Here is a 15754-nt window from a genome sequence, read left to right on the forward strand (position 1 = left end):
TGGTGTGGTTGTTAATAACTGTGAGTTTCCTGTCCTTTCACTGTTCATATTTTTCATCTTCTTTTTCTTAGATAAGTCCCTTTAGCATTTCATATAATAAGGGCTTGGTGATGATGAACTCCTTGAACTTGACCTTATCTGAGAAGCACTTTATCTGTCCTTCCATTCTAAATGAAAGCTTTGCTGGATAAAGCAATCTTGGCTGTAGGTCTTTGGATTTCATGACTTGGAATACTTCTTTCCAGCCCCTTCTTGCCTGTAAGGCCTCTTTTGAGAAATCAGCTGACAGTCTGATGGGTACTCCTTTGTAAGTGACTGTCCCCTTATCTCTTGCTGCTTCTAGGATTCTCTCCTTCATTGTAGTCTTGGCTAATGTAATTATGATGTGCCTTGGTGTGTTCTTTCTTGGGTCCAACTTCTTTGGGACTCTCTGAGCTTCCTGGATTTCCTGGAAGTCTATTTCCTTTGCCAGACTGGGGAAGTTCTCCTTTATTATTTGTTCAAATACGTTTTCCACTCATGGCTGTTCCTCTTCCCCTTCTGGTACCCCTATAATTTGGATGTTGGAACGTTTAAAGATGTCCTGGAGGTTCCTAAGCCTCTCCTCATTTTTTTGAATTCTCGTTTCTTCATTCTTTTCTGGTTGGACGTTTTGTTCTTCCTTCTGGTCCATTCCATTGATTTGAGTCCCAGTTTCCTTTCCATCACTATTGGTTTCTTGTGCATTTCCCTTCATTTCCATTAGTTTATCCTTCATATGTTCCTCTAATTTGTGACTATAATCAACCAGTTCTGTGAGCATCCTGATCACCAGTATTTTGGACTGTGCATCTGATAGGTTGGCTATCTCTCGGTTGCTTAGAATTATTGGCTCTGAGGCTTTGAGCTGTTCTTGAGCCATAATGTTTTGGTCAGTTTGCACGTGTTACATATGAGGGGCGGAGCCTTCAGTGTTCACCAGGGTGGGGCGACCCAGGTCTCTGGGTTGTGATGATGTATGTGGGGACAGGGTCAAAGAGAAGCAAAGGCGGTCCCATCTGCTGCCTCCTGCTGCTGCCGCCACAGCTGCCACCATCACCGGCCTGTGCGTTTCGTCCCACTCCGCGCGAATGTGCGACGCGGTCAGCCCTCCGCCACTGGGTTTGCCCTCTGGGGCCTGCGCGGTCTGTCTCACTGTGTGCGAATGTGTGCCTGGGGTCAGTCTGCCCCGCACCCCAGCTGGGTCCGTGCTGCCTGCGTGCCTGAGTCGGGGGATCTTTCCTGCCTGACCCTGCTCTGCTGGCCAGCAGTTTCACTATATAAGAAAAACACATAACAGTTGCATTTCCATATAATAGCAATGAACAATCTGAAAAGGAAATTTATTTTTCATTTATTTATTTATTTATTTATTTATTTATTTAGAGAAAGGGGAAGAGAGGGAGAGAGAGAGAAACATTGATGTGTGGTTGCCTCTCATGCTCCCTGTACCAGGGACCTGGCCCACACCCCAGGCATGTACCCTGACTGGGATTTGAACCAGCAACCCTTTGGTTCATAGGTGGGCACTCAATCCACTGAGCCACAGGAGCCAGGCGAGAAAAGAAAATTTAAAATCATTTCATTTACAATAGCATCAAAATAACAAAATACATAGAAATAAATTAACTAAGGAAATTTAAAACATATAGACTGAAAACTAAGAAATACTGCTGAAAGAAATTCAAGAAAAGCCAAGTAAAAAGAAAGACATCCCACGTTCAAAGACTGGAAGACAACACTGTTAAAAGGGCAACACTCCCCAAAGTGATTTGTAGATTGATTCAATTAAATCCCTATCAGAATACCAATGACCTTATTTGCAGAAATGAAAAAGCAGATCCTAAAATTCATATGGCTTGCAGGGAACCCTCAATAGCCACTTAAACAGGAGTGCAGGGCCATCCCAGCTGGGAGTGAGACCAGCCAGACCTCTTCCTCCCATAGGGCCACAGCACTGGCCTGCCCACCAGGCACCAGCAGCTCCCTCTTGTTGCCACAGTTGGACATGTCCTCCCTCAGAGAAGGCCCAGCAAGGCACTGCCCCTCACTCAGCTCCTGGGGCCTGATGCCTCCATCTCACCAGAGTCTTCTTCATAGGGTTATCAAAGTCAAATCCAGGTGAGTTCTACTCCTTAAAAAATTCTGTGCAGAATTTTTCCCTGCAAGAGAAAACAAATGAAAACACAGTTGACCTTTGAATAATACAGGGGTTAGGGGTGTCAGCCCTCTACCATGCAGTCAAAAATCTGCATGTAACTTTTGACTCCCCTCAAATTAACTGCAGTCAGTAGTCACTTGGTATCCACAGAGGATTGGTTCCAGGACACCCCTGCAGATAACAAAATCCTCCAGTGCTCAAGTCCCTTATATAAAATGACATAGAACAATGCATCCAGTTGGCCATCTGCTTCCATGGATTCCCAACCATAGATCAAAAATAGTGTTTGTGATGTGCAATTGGTTGAATCAGCAGATGTGAAACCTAGGAATATGGAGGACCAACGGTATATTTACTGAAAAAAAATCCACACATTAAGCAGACCCACATGGTTCTAACCCCTTTTGTTCAAGGGTAAACTGCAAATAGAGCTGTGTAGTTCGATCAGGAGCTGGAGGTTTCAGAGGACTGCCACCTCGTCTTCATCTACCCCAGATACGTGGAAATGCTTGGGCCCCTAAAAAGACTTTGAAAATCACCTGCTTGGAGGGAAAAGTAAGGTCCCATAGAACTGGAATTTTCTATTTTCTTCTTCAGTTCTGGTAGTTTGTTTGTTTCTATGAATTTGTTGATTTCCTCTTCAGTAGTCCCCAACCTTTTTGGCACCAGGAACCTGGTGCTCGCTTGCCCACTGCTCACCTCCTGCTGTGTAGCCCAGGTCCTAATAGACCACATACTGGTCCCGGTCTGTGGCTCAGGGGTTGGGGACCCCTGATCTAGGTTATCTAATTTGTTGGTATACAATTGCTCATAGTTACTCTAATACACCTTTGCATTTCTCTAAGGTCAGTAGTTATGTTCTCACTTTCATTTCTGATTTTAGTTATTTTTTTTTTCTTTTCTAGGTAAGAGTTTGTCCGTTTTATCGATCTTTGCAAAGAACCACTGTTGGTTTTGTTGATGCTCTCATTTTTCTATTCTCTATTCCACTTATTTCCACTATAATCTTTGTTATTTCCTTCTTTCTGCTAGCTTTCGGTTTAGCCTACTCTTATTTGTCTAATTCTTTAAGGTATACATTATGGTATCTATTTGAGATCTTTTTTACTGTAGGCACTTATGGCTATGCATTTCTGAGCACTAATTTTACTGTATACTTTAGACTGTAGACTAAAGTATACTGTAGACTTTGGTATGTTGTGTTTTATTCTCATTAATCTCAAAGTACTGTATTTTAAATCTTTTTGATTTCTTCTTTGACCCATCTGTTGTTGTTTAAGAGTGTGCTGTTTTTCAGTATCCCCTCTGTCACTGATTTCTACTTTCATTCCATTTTGTTCAGAGAAGATACTTTGTATGATTCCAATATTTTGGAAATTATTGAAATACATTTTGTGGCCTAACATATATGGTTTATAGTGGGGAATGTATTATACAATGGGGGGACTCAAAAACATCTGGAATTATCTTCAAGGGGGTGAGCCTCTTTATGTAGTCCAAGGTTCCCCCACTAGGTGAGTATTCTAGAATCCATCTATGTCAGTGTGTTGGCTGGCATTATTGTGAGATGCTGTGTTCAGCTTCAGTGAATTTTTTAAGTATATTTTAGTGATTATGCTATTATAGTTGTCCCATTCATTTTTCTCCCCTTTATCCCCCCTGCACTGCTTCCCTTCTGCATCCCCCCCTTAGTTCATGTACATGGGTCATACATATAAGTTCTTTAGCTTCTCCATTTCCCATAATATTCTTAACCTCCCCCCACCTATTTTGTACCTGCCATTTATGCTTCTTATTCCCTGTATCTTTTTCTCCATTCTTCCCCTATCCCTCCCCACTGATAACCCTCCATGTAATCTCCATTTCTGTGATTCTGTTCCTGTTCTAGTTGTTTGCTTAGTTTGTTTTTTAGGTTCAGTTGATAGTTGTCAGTTTATTATTCATATTTTTATCTTCTTTTTCACAGATAAGTCCCTTTAACATTTCATATAATAAGAGTTTGGTGATGACGAATTCTAACTTGACCTTATCTGGGAAACACTTTAACTGCCCTTCCATTCTAAATGATAGCTTTGCTAAATAAAGCAATCTTGGACATAGGCCCTTGCCTTTCATGACTTTCCAAATACTTCTTTCTACCCCCTTCTTGCCTGTAAGGTCTCTTTTGAGAAATCAGCTGATAGTCTTATGGGACCCCACTGTAGGTAACTCTCTCCTTTTCTCTTGTTGCTTTTAAGATTCTCTCCTTGTCTTTAATCTTGGGTACTTTAATTATGTGATTTGGTGTCTTCCTCCTTGAGTCCAGCTTCTTTAGGACTCTCTGAGCTTCCTGGACTTGCATGTCTATTTCCTTTGCCAGGTTGGGGAAGTTTTCCTTCATTATTTTTTCAAGTAAGTTTTTAACTTCTTGCTCTTTCTCTTCTGTTTCTGGCACCCCTATGATTCAGATGTTGGAATGTTTAAAGTTGTCCTAGAGGTTCCTAAGCCTCTCATTTTTTTCTAATATATTTTTTGATAATGCCATTTCAGTTGTCCCATTTCCCCCCTTCATTCGCCTCCACCTTGCACACCCCCTCCCACCCACATTCCCCCCTTTAGTTCATGTCCATGTGTCATAAGTTCTTTAGCTTCTACATTTCCCACACTACTCTTGCCCTTCCCCTGTCTATTTTCTTCCCACCATATATGCTACTTAGTCTCTGTACCTTCTCCTCTCTTCTCCTCCTCCCACTCCCCTGTTGCTAACCCTCCATGTGATCTCCATCTCTATGGTTCCACTCCTGATCTAGCTGTCCTCTTGGTTTGCTTTTGTTTTAGGTGTGGTTGTTAATAACTGTGAGTTGGCTGTCCTTTCACTGTTCATACTTTTTATCTTCATTTTCTTAGATAAGTCTCTTTAACATTTCATATAATAAGGGCTTAGTGATGATGAACTCCTTGAACTTGACCTTACCTGAGAATCTTTTTATCTGCCCTTCCATTCTAAATGAAGGCTTTCCTGAATAGAGCAATCTTGGATGTAGGTCCTTGCCTTTCATGACTTGGAATACTTCTTTCCAGCCCCTTCTTGCCTGTAAGGTCTCTTTTGAGAAATCCGCTGACAGTCTGATGGGAACTCCTTTGTAGGTAACTGTTTCCTTATCTCTTGCTGCTTCTAGAATTCTCTCCTTCACTTTAATCTCGGGTAATGTAATTATGATGTGACTTGGTGTGTTCCTCCTTGGGTCCACATTTTTTGGGACTCTCTGAGCTTCCTGGATTTCCTGGAAGTCTATGTCCTTTGCCAGATTGGGGAAGTTCTCCTTTATTTGTTCAAATAACTTTTCCACTTGTTGCTCTTCCTCTTCCCCTTCTGGTACTTCTATAATTCAGATGTTGGAACATTTAAAGATGTCCTGGAGGTTCCTGAGCCTCTCTTTATTTTTTAAAATTCTTGTTTCTTCCTTCTTTTCTGTTTGGTTGTTTCTTTCTTCCTTCTGGTGCACTCCATTGATTTGAGTTCCAGTTTTCTTCCCATCGCTATTGGTTCCTTATGCTTTTTCCTTCATTTCACTTAGTGTAGCTTTTGTTTTTTCATCTAATTTGTGACCAAAATCAACCAGTTCTATGAGGATCCTGATCACCAGTATTTTGAACTGTGTATCTAATAGGTTGCCTATCTCTTGGTTGCTTAGATGTATTGGCTTTGGGGCTCTGATCTGTTCTCCCATTTGAGCCTCTTTTTTTTTTGTTCTGGTCACACCTGTTAAGTGTGAGGGAGGGAGCCTTAGGTGTCCACCAGGGCAGGGCAACCCAGTTGCTGGGTTGTGACACAGTATGTGGGGGAGGGGTCAGAGAAGGAACAATGGCACTTGCTCTGCTCTCTCTGATTTCAGTCCATTCTGCTGCTTCCCACAAGCAAATTATGCCCTTTTGGTGCTGGTTCCCAGGTGGGTCTCCCCAACAAACTCTCCTGTGAGGCTGAGAGTCTCTCCTGGCACCTCCACCACCACAAGCATTTTCAGTCAGTGCTTCTAGGCTTTATTTCCTGGCATTATGGACTTGGGTTGTGTGGTGTGTCTTGCTGCCCATTTTTGCCTGGTTTATCAGTGCATGAATGTGTGACCGCAGTCAGCCAACAGCCTTGAGCGCCTCATTGGGTTTGCTCGTTTCCTCCCCACGCCCGGGGTCTGCCAGCCACCACTTTTTTCTGCCGCCCCTCTCTGCTGGCTGCCAGCTCCACCCCTCTTACTGGTCTGGATGAATGGTTGCCAGACTTCCATACAGTTCAGTTTTCTGTCTGTTCTGGTTGGGTTTTTGTTTCTATCTTTGTTATTTTTAATTTTGGTTGTGCGAGGAGGCACAGTGTTTCCACCTATGCCTCCCTCTTGGCCAGAAGTCTCTCATTTTTTTGAGTTCTTGTTTCTTCATTTTGTTCCAGTTGAATGTTTATTTCTTCCTTCTGTTCCAAACAAATCATTGCCTTGAGCCCTGGTTTTCTTCCCTTCACTGTTGGTTCCCTGTATATTTTTCTTTATTTCACTTTGCATGGCCTTCACTTCTTCCTCTATTTTGTGTCCGTACTCAATCATTTCTGCGAGAATGCAATTAGCAGTGTTTTGAACTCTGCATCTGATAGGTTAGCTATCTCCTCGTTGCTTAGTTCTTTTTCTGGAGTTCTGATCTGCTCTTTCATTTGGGCCACATTTCTTTGTCTCAGTACATGTGATACGTTGTAAGGGGCAGAGCCTTAGGTAATTGCCAGGGTGGGGCAACCCACTTCACTGCATTGTGACACTATGTGGGAGAGGGGTCAGAGAGGGAACAGTGAGGCTTGCCTGAATGAAGGCTTTCAGTCATTTCACCTGCTTACACACAAGCAAATTGGGTCCTTCTGGTGCTCTTTCCTGGGTGAGTGGATTTGTGTACATTCTAGGACCCTGTGCATCCCTCCAACAGACTCTCCTGTGAGGCTGGGAGTTTCTCCCACCACCACAATCTCCACAGGTTATTACAGCCATAGGTTTTGAGGCTTTATTTTTCCCATGCTGGAACCAGAGCCGCCTTGCCACGTATCCTCTCCACCCCAGCTACCAGCCTCTGCCCCTCCTACCAGTCTGGATGAATGTTTCTTCTTTAACTCCTTGGTTGTTGGAGTGTAAAGAAGTAACTTCCATACAGTTCAAATTTCTGGCACTTCTGGTTGTTGTTGTTTTTTAATTAGTTTTTATCCTTATTTTGGCTGTATGAGGAGGTTAATCATCTTGTCCAGAAGGCGTTGTTGTGAGAGGCTGTGTTCAGCTTCAGTGAATTTTTCTGAAGATTCTTTCAACGCATTTTCCCCTTTCATGGTGGGTGGTTTACAAGTGCACCTGCCCACACTGCGTTGAGTATTTAGCAGTTTTCAACCAAAAAGAGCATGACCCCTGCGCCTCACCCTCCCTATTCACCTGATCTCCCCCCGAGTGACTTTTCTTTTTGTTTCCCTTGAAAAGTCCCCAAAGGGAAACACTTTCCTGACATGAAAGAGGTGAAACAAAAAATGACAGGAGCAATAAAAGGCATCAAAATCAGTGAGTCCAAAAATGGTTTTGAGCAGTGGAAAAAAGTCTCAATAAGTGTATTTCATCAAATGGAGAGTACTTTGGAGGTGCCTGAAGTTCAAACATATAAGAATATACAATTTTTATAAATAAATTCTGTTTTTCTGGGTCTTCATTGTATGCATTTGAGTACAGTGTGTATATTCTATTGCTATTGGGTGATGTATTTTGTATATATCAGTCAAGTTACACTGTTATTGAAATTGGAGTATTGAAGTCTCCAACTACTACTGTGGAATTGTCTATTTCACCCTTTAATTCTGCCAATGTTTGATTCACATATTTTGGGGCTCTGTAGTTTAGTACGTATGTTTATAATTAATATACCCTTTGGATAGATTGACCCTTTTATCAACAGGTAATGTTCTCCATTGTTTCTTGTAACAATTTTTGACTTTAAATATTTTTTTGTCTGATATTAGTATAGCTATTCAGCTCTCTTTTGGTTACTATTTGCATAGTATATCTTTTCCCACTCTTGTTTTCAATTTTTTTGTACCTAAAGTGAGTACCTTGTAGATAGCATACAGTTGAGACACAGTTTTTATCCATTCTGTCAGTCTCTGCTTTAAACTCATTTGGCAACTACTTTACATGTAAAGTAATTACTATAAGGAAGAAATTCTTCCATCTTACTACTTGTTTTATAGGTATCTCTTGTACCTTTTTGTTCCCCAATTTTCCATTACTACCTTCTTTTGTGTATAATTTATTTTTTTAGTGTACCATTTGATTCTCTTGTTTCCTTTTCTGTATATTTTTACTTATTTTTTACTGGTTATGTAGGAATTATACTTAATATTTTCAACTTGTAAAAATTTAGTTTAAATTAATACCTACTTAGCTTCAATAGTATACAAAACTCTTCTCATTCCTCCTCCTTTGCACTGTTATCACCAATTATATTGTTACATGTTATATTCCTGTGAAAATAGCTTTATAATAAGTTTCATTCCTTGTCTTTTAAATCATATAGGGAAAAAAGAGGAGTTATAAACCAACAACACAATAATACTGGCTTTTATACTTATGTAATTATTTTTACCAGTATTCTTTATTTCTTCATAAGGCTTTGAGTTGCTATCTCATATCCTTTCATTTCTCCTAAAAGGATAAAGACTTCTTTTAGTATTTCTTGTAAAGCAGGTCTACTAGCCACAAACTCTCTTAACTTTTGTTTATGTGGGAATATCTAAACTTCTTCATTCTTGAAGGTCTGTTTTACCAGAAACAGAATTCTTGGTTGACAGGTTTTTTTTCTTTCAGCAGTTTAAATATCATTCACTGTTTTCTGGCCTCCATGCTATCTGATGAGAAGTCAGCTGTTAATCTTATTGGATATCCTTTGTATGTGATGATTCATATGCCTTGTATGTGATGAGTCACTTCTCTCTTGCTGCTTTCAAGATTCAATTTGTTTTTACCTTCCAATTTGATTATAATATTTTTTTCATAATTGATTTTAGAGAAAGGAAGGGAAAGAGGGAGGGAGGAGAGAGAAATAAGCATTGACTTGTTGTTTCACTAATTTCATTAGTTGATTCTTGAGTGTGCCCTGACTGGGGATTGAACCCAAAACCTTGGCTTCAGGATGACATTCTAACCAACTGAGCTATGTGGCCAGGGCCTGTGTTTATTGATGTAGATGTCTTTGAGTTATTCTGCTTGGAGTTTGAGCCTCTTGTATGTATAGATACATGACTGTTATTATTTGGGAAGTTTTCAGCCTTTATTTTTTTTCAAAGTTTTTCTCTCTCTCTTTATCCTCTGGGACTTCCATTATATGTATGCTTTACACTTGATAGTATCCCAAAGGAGTATCAATTTCTGTCATTTTTCATCATTGTTTTTTCTTTTGGTTTCTCAAATTGGATACTTTTACTATGACAGAGTATGCATACTGGAATTGGCCAGTGTGAATAGATCTGGGCTCTGTTGCAAAGGTGCTGTCCCTAGTTGCCTGGTACCTGGCCCTGCGGTGATTAGGGTAGGGGAATATTGCCTCCTGAAGTGTGAAAACCTGGTAAAGAAGCCAGGGATTGAAGCTGGTAGTTGGAGTATGAGCTCTGGATTGGTTGTTTGAAAAGCCCACCCCCAGGAGAGCCATTTTCTCTTTCTAGGAATTAGCTAGCCTTGAGAGGGGCAGTCTGTCCCAGATCGGCAAAGCCCCAAGATTTCAAAGCAACATGAAACACTGAAAGTAAAAACATGATTGAGCAGCTGAGTCAAGATGGATCAAAGTCAGAGTGGTGGCAGTGATCCTGAACATAGCAAGAAGGATAACAAGGACAAGAAAAAGAAATATAAACCTCCTGTACCAACTAGAGTGAGGAAAAAGAAGAATAAAACAAAGGGATCAGGCCTCAGAAGGAACCAACCCAACTGACACCTTGATCTTGGACTTTTCATCTCCAGAACTGGAAGAGACTAAATTTCTGTTGTTTATAAGCCACCCAATCAGTGCTTTGTTATGGCAGATGCTACCAGCAAATTGCCACTGGCAGTGGCAACTCACACTCAGTGCTGTTGAAATTACTGAAGTTAGAATTAAATACTACCTTCTCATGGAAGAAGAATTCATTAGAACTCAGAAACAAATGAAGCATTTAAAAGAAAACCAAGAGGAGGGAAATCTGAGGGGGACCCCGATATCAGCCAAAGCCTTGGAAGAGATCATTGATGACAACCATGCCATAGTGTCTACATCAATGGGCTCAGAACAATACATTAGCTTCTTTCATTTGTAGACAAGGATCTACTAAAACTGGGCTGCTCTGTCCTGCTTAACCACAAGGTTCAGGCCATCATAGGACTGCTGACAGGTGAACGGATCCCTTGGTCACAATGATGAAGGTGGAAAAGGCCCCACAGGAGATCTATGCTGACATTGAGGTGTTGGACAACAAAACCCAGGAAATTAAGGAATCTGGAACTTCCTCTTATACATACTGAATATTTTAGAGAGATGGGTATAAAGCCCCCTACATGGGTTTCTCTGTGATCCACCTGGCCCAGACAAAATCTTTGTTAACCAAAGCAGTAGTAAACCAAACCTCAGCCACTTTCTTGAGAGTAGTTGGCTCTGACCTTATTCAGAAATACCTAGGCAATGTGCCTGAACTCATTCTGGAATTGTTTTGACTTTCTGAGGAACATGCACCGTCCACTGTGGGGTTTGTTGGTTTGTTTGTTTGTTTTGAAGATTTTCTTTATTTATTTTCAGAGAGAGGGGAAAGGAAGGAGAAAGAGAGGGAGAGAAACATCCGACATGTAAGAGATACATCGGTCAGTTGCCTCTCGCCCACCCCCAACTGGAGACCTGACCAGCAACCCAGGCATGTGCCCTGTCCAGGAATTGAACCAGTGACATTTTGGTTCACAGGCTGGCATTCAATCCATTGAGCCACGTCAGCCAGGGCCCACTGTGTTTATTGATGAAATTGACGCCACTGGGACAAAAAGATATGACTCAAATTCTGATGGCGAGAGAAAAATCCAGTGAACAATGTTAGAACTGTTGGATAGTTGGATGGATTTGATTCAAAGAGATACATAAAAGTTACCATGGCCACAAACTGAATAGAAACTTTGGATCTAGCACTTATCAAACCCAGCCTCACTGACAGGAAGATCGAGCTCCCCCTTCCCCTATGAAAAGACATGAAGTGCCTCTTCCAGATCCACACAAGCAGAATGATTTTGGCTGAAGACGTGATACTGGGTGACTTGATCATGGCTAAAGATGACTACTCTAGTACTAATATCAAGGCAATCTGTACAGAGGCCAGTCTGATGGCTTTGAGAAACAGAATGAAAGTAACAAATGAAGACTTCAAAGAATTTAAAGAAAATGTTCTCTATAAAAAACAAGGCACACTTGAAGGGCTCTATGTCTAGTAAACCACAGTTGCCTTCAAGGAAATGGCTGGGAGTGATTAACCCCTTGGAGGGAGCAGGTTGGGGAAGTTGCCCAGAGGAGCCTCGTTCTAGTTGATCCCCATTAGCAACACATCCTGTGTACTTTAGACCTTTCTCAGCATGATGTGTGGGGTGCCTGTTGTACAGTGCTCCAATCCCAATAAAGTGTGCTCTTTCTCAAGCAAAAACAAACAACCAAAAAGCATGGTTAATATGTTCATCACCATTCTTCTCTCACTACCTATTTTCCTCTTTTCCCTGTTTCCACAGCCACCCCCTTTGGCAATGGATAAATGCTGAGAACAGCTCTCAAGTCTCCCCAACTCCAAGAAACCCAGTATCTCTGATCCCTTCTTGCCTTACTCCCACCCCTGCCTACAATCTCCCACTCCTGAACTCCTGCACTGGCTCCAGGTTGATACCTAATAGTTGCCCCTACCTCTCAGCTCCTACCTCTAGAGTTCTCTAGGAATTAGCTAGAGAAGTTCCTGGAGCCCCAGGAAGATGGATCTAAGAGTAGTGTTTCCGCACCTCTGTGCCTACCCTGAGCCTACCCTGAGCCTAGCCTACTCTGGCCTCTGGGTCCCTGCACTGGGAAGGTGAGTGTGGTAGATGTTGACACTTGTTGAGACTGTATTGGTCACCAGAGTCACCAGGTAGGGAACAAGCTACTTCATTCATGGGGCAGCAGGTGACAGGGGCCCTGGCAGCAAAAAGGGGCAATTGAGGCTGGGCATTCCCCTCTAGCTCCCTGTTGTTGCCACCCCCTGCCCCCAGTGTTCCTGTTAGTGGTGCCCCTGGAGTTGGGTGCACCCTCCTTGGGCCAGGATGGGAGTAGGGTGCCCATCTGACCCACCATGGAAGGGACCCCAGTGTGGGTGGCCTGACCCAGTGTCTGGAGGTGGAGGGGGCAGGGTGGGCTCTGTCTGGACATGATAAACCCAGCTGGTATCTTACTGCCATTGGCCCTTGTAAGAAGGTTCTGCTGCTTGTTCATTTGGTCAGCAAACTTTTGACTCCTACAGGCCCTGTGTTTAGTGCTGGGGTTGCAAAAGTGGATAGAACTCATGTCTCCCCTTAAGGAACTCATGCAACTGGGGAGAGCAGTGCTTGCACTGGCTGATTGCTTAACTGAGAACCAGCCTCTATTCTGGGTGTGCCTCATCTCTCAGTGGGAGCAGAACAACTGCATTTCTGGAGAAAGGGGTAGGGGTACTGGCTGGGGAAGGAGGGTAGCAGGGATCTGGGCAGAGGAAGCACTGGTGTACTGCTCAGAGAGGAGGAGGAAGGCAAGCATGTACCCAGTGGGACTTTTCTGGGGATGAGTCCAGAAAAAACCCTGCTCTTGGGGGTAGGAGGGCTGTTCTGGAAAGAGGACCCATCTCACCTACCACTGGCTCCTGAATTTCTCCTCCACTGCCTGTGTGTTAGTTGTAGCTGCTCTGGCCAGACTCTGTGTGTTTCTGTGTAACCCCTCACTGAGCCCAAGCCCAGCCTAATGTATGGCACTGTACTCCTGCTGGGACCCAATGGCAGTCCCACTTGTCAGAGAATGGGTTGTCCAAACCTCAGAATCCTGGTTCTTTGACCTGTGGAATACCAGGAGGTACCCTTGGGTGACAAGGGTCACCTGAGCTTCCCTGCCCAAGCCTGCCAATACCCAGTGGGCTGTAGCAGAATCATGTTTCCCCGGTGTCATGGGCAAATTCATATGTCGAAGCCCTAACCCCAGGACCTCAAAATGTGACTGTTTTTTAGAAATCGGGCCTTTAAGAGGTGATCAAGTTAAAACTAGGTCATTAGGGAGGCTCCTGATCCAACATGACTAGTATCCTTATAAAAAGGGGAAATTAGGACACAGACATGCACAGAGGGACAACCATGTGAGGACACAGGGGGAAAATGGCCATCCATGGGCCAAGGAAGGAGATATCAGAAGGAACCAACCCTGTTGACACACCTTGAACTTGGACTTCTCACCTCCAGAACTGGAAGAGACTAAATTTCTGTTGTTCATAGGCCACCCAGTCAGCGCTTTGTTATGGCATCACTAGTGAACTCTCACCCAGATGCAGCTGAGAAAGATGGCAGCACATCTTAGGGATGAGGGAGGGAATAAAAATAAAAACAAACCTTTTCTCTGTAGTCTCAGTACCTTCCCTCCCTCTCCTCTCTGAAACCATCACTTTAACTGCACTACTGAGGCTGTCCCTCCTCTCCTACTCATGCACCTTAAGCCACTGGGCCATGGTTAGGTGGGGGAGTGGAAATAACCCCCCACAGATGCCACCATGGACAAATGAGTCTCACCAGGATGTACCTCCTTCTCAGTGGTCCATGCAAACCTTCCCCTCTGGCCTATCCACCTGTCCACTCTCCCAAGCCTCTTATCTGCATCCTGCTTAGTTCTTTCTCCTGTACATCAACCTTGGGGCTGGCCCTCCCTCAGTGCTGGCCCATCCCCTTCCCTTTCTCTGCTCCCCCCTCCCACCCTTCCAGCCATAGATGGAAGACCCCAAAGAAGTAAGGTGCAATTCTTTGCTCTGCCCTAAATCATGAGCACTTTGGTATCAAGGTTCTGTGCATGAGTTCTGGACTCCACTGGTCCTAGCCCTTGGCCACCTTCTGCCCCTCTTCTAAGAGTGTGTAATCTCAGGCACACTTGATCCTTCTATAAAATGAGGCTAATGGGACCCAACTCACAGGCTCACTATGAGGATTAAACTGCATCCACAAAGTTCCATCCAAGGAGCTATTCTTAGTATGGTTGTGGGCCTTATAATGCCATTTCTAGTGAATGAACAATTCACCAAGCCAGCTTCATTGCTGGGCATTTGGATTGTTGCCAACCCAAGGATACCTCATTAAAGATGGTAAGAAACATTCTCCTTCGGACAGCCCTACCTGGGCAGTACAGGATAATTTTCAGTGGTATAACCACAAGGGCAGACAATGAGCCCTTTCATATGTTGGTAAGTATCTTCCACAAAGTCTTTTGGATGAACATGACCAGCCAGAGAGGGGTCGAGGCAGGAAAAGCAGTGGCTGGCAGACCTGGGTGTGGGGAGGAAACAAGCAGACCCAACCCAGTGAGGCCTGCAAGGCAGCTGGATGACTGCGGACACACATTCGCATACAGACAAACCAAACAAAAACAGGCAGTGAGAGAGAGAATGCAATCCAGGGCCCCAGTGATAGGAAATAAAGCCTAAAAGCACTGATTGAAAAAACTTGTGGGGGTTGAGGTGCTGGGAGAGACTCCCAGCCTCACAGGAGAGTTTGTTGGAGAGACCCACAGGGTCCTAGAACGTACACAAACCCACCCACCCTGGAACCAACACCAGAATGGCCCAATTTGCTTGTGGGAAGTGGCAGAGGGACTGAAATCTGAGAGAGAGCAGAGCAAGCACCACTGTTCCCTCTCTAACCCCGCCCCCGCATACAGCGTCACAACCCAGTGCCTGGGTTGACTGGGTTGCTGCACCCTGGTGAACACCTAAGGCTCTGCCCCTCATCACATAACAGGCATAACCAGATCAGAAAAAAAGGCTCAAATGGGAGAACAGATCAGAGCGCCAGAGCCAATACATCTAAGCAACCAAGAGATAGGCAACCTATCAGATGTACAGTTCAAAACACTGGTGATCAGAATACTCACAGAACTGGTTGATTTTGGTAGCAAATTAGAAGAAAAAATGAAGGCTACGCTAAGTGAAATGGAGGAAAATGCACAGGGAACCAATAGTGATGGAAAGGAAACTGGAATTCAAATCAATAGAGTGGACCAGAAGGAAGAAAAAACCAACCAAATAGAAAAGAAGGAAGAAACAAGAATTTTAAAAAATGAGGAGAGGCTCAGGAACCTCCAGGACATCTTTAAACATTCCAACATCTGAATTATAGAAGTACCAGAAGGGGAAGAGGAAGAGCAACAAGTGGAAAAGTTATTTGAACAAATAAAGGAGAACTTCCCCAGTCTGGCAAAGGACATAGACTTCCAGGAAATCCAGGAAGCTCAGAGAGTCCCAAAAAATGTGGACCCAAGGAGGAACACACCAAGTCACATCATAATTAC

General features: G+C 43.4%; 1 pseudogene; it reads left to right on the forward strand.

Annotated features, from left to right (window-relative positions):
- The first annotated feature begins 9982 nt into the window (after nucleotides 1-9982).
- Nucleotides 9983-11658, forward strand: LOC118994066 (26S proteasome regulatory subunit 4-like; annotated as a pseudogene).
- Nucleotides 11659-15754: the final 4096 nt, after the last annotated feature.

Source organism: Sturnira hondurensis, unplaced genomic scaffold, assembly GCF_014824575.4.
Source record: "Sturnira hondurensis isolate 20B ecotype Veracruz unplaced genomic scaffold, ASM1482457v3 Scaffold0009087, whole genome shotgun sequence".
Lineage (NCBI taxonomy): Eukaryota > Metazoa > Chordata > Mammalia > Chiroptera > Phyllostomidae > Sturnira > Sturnira hondurensis.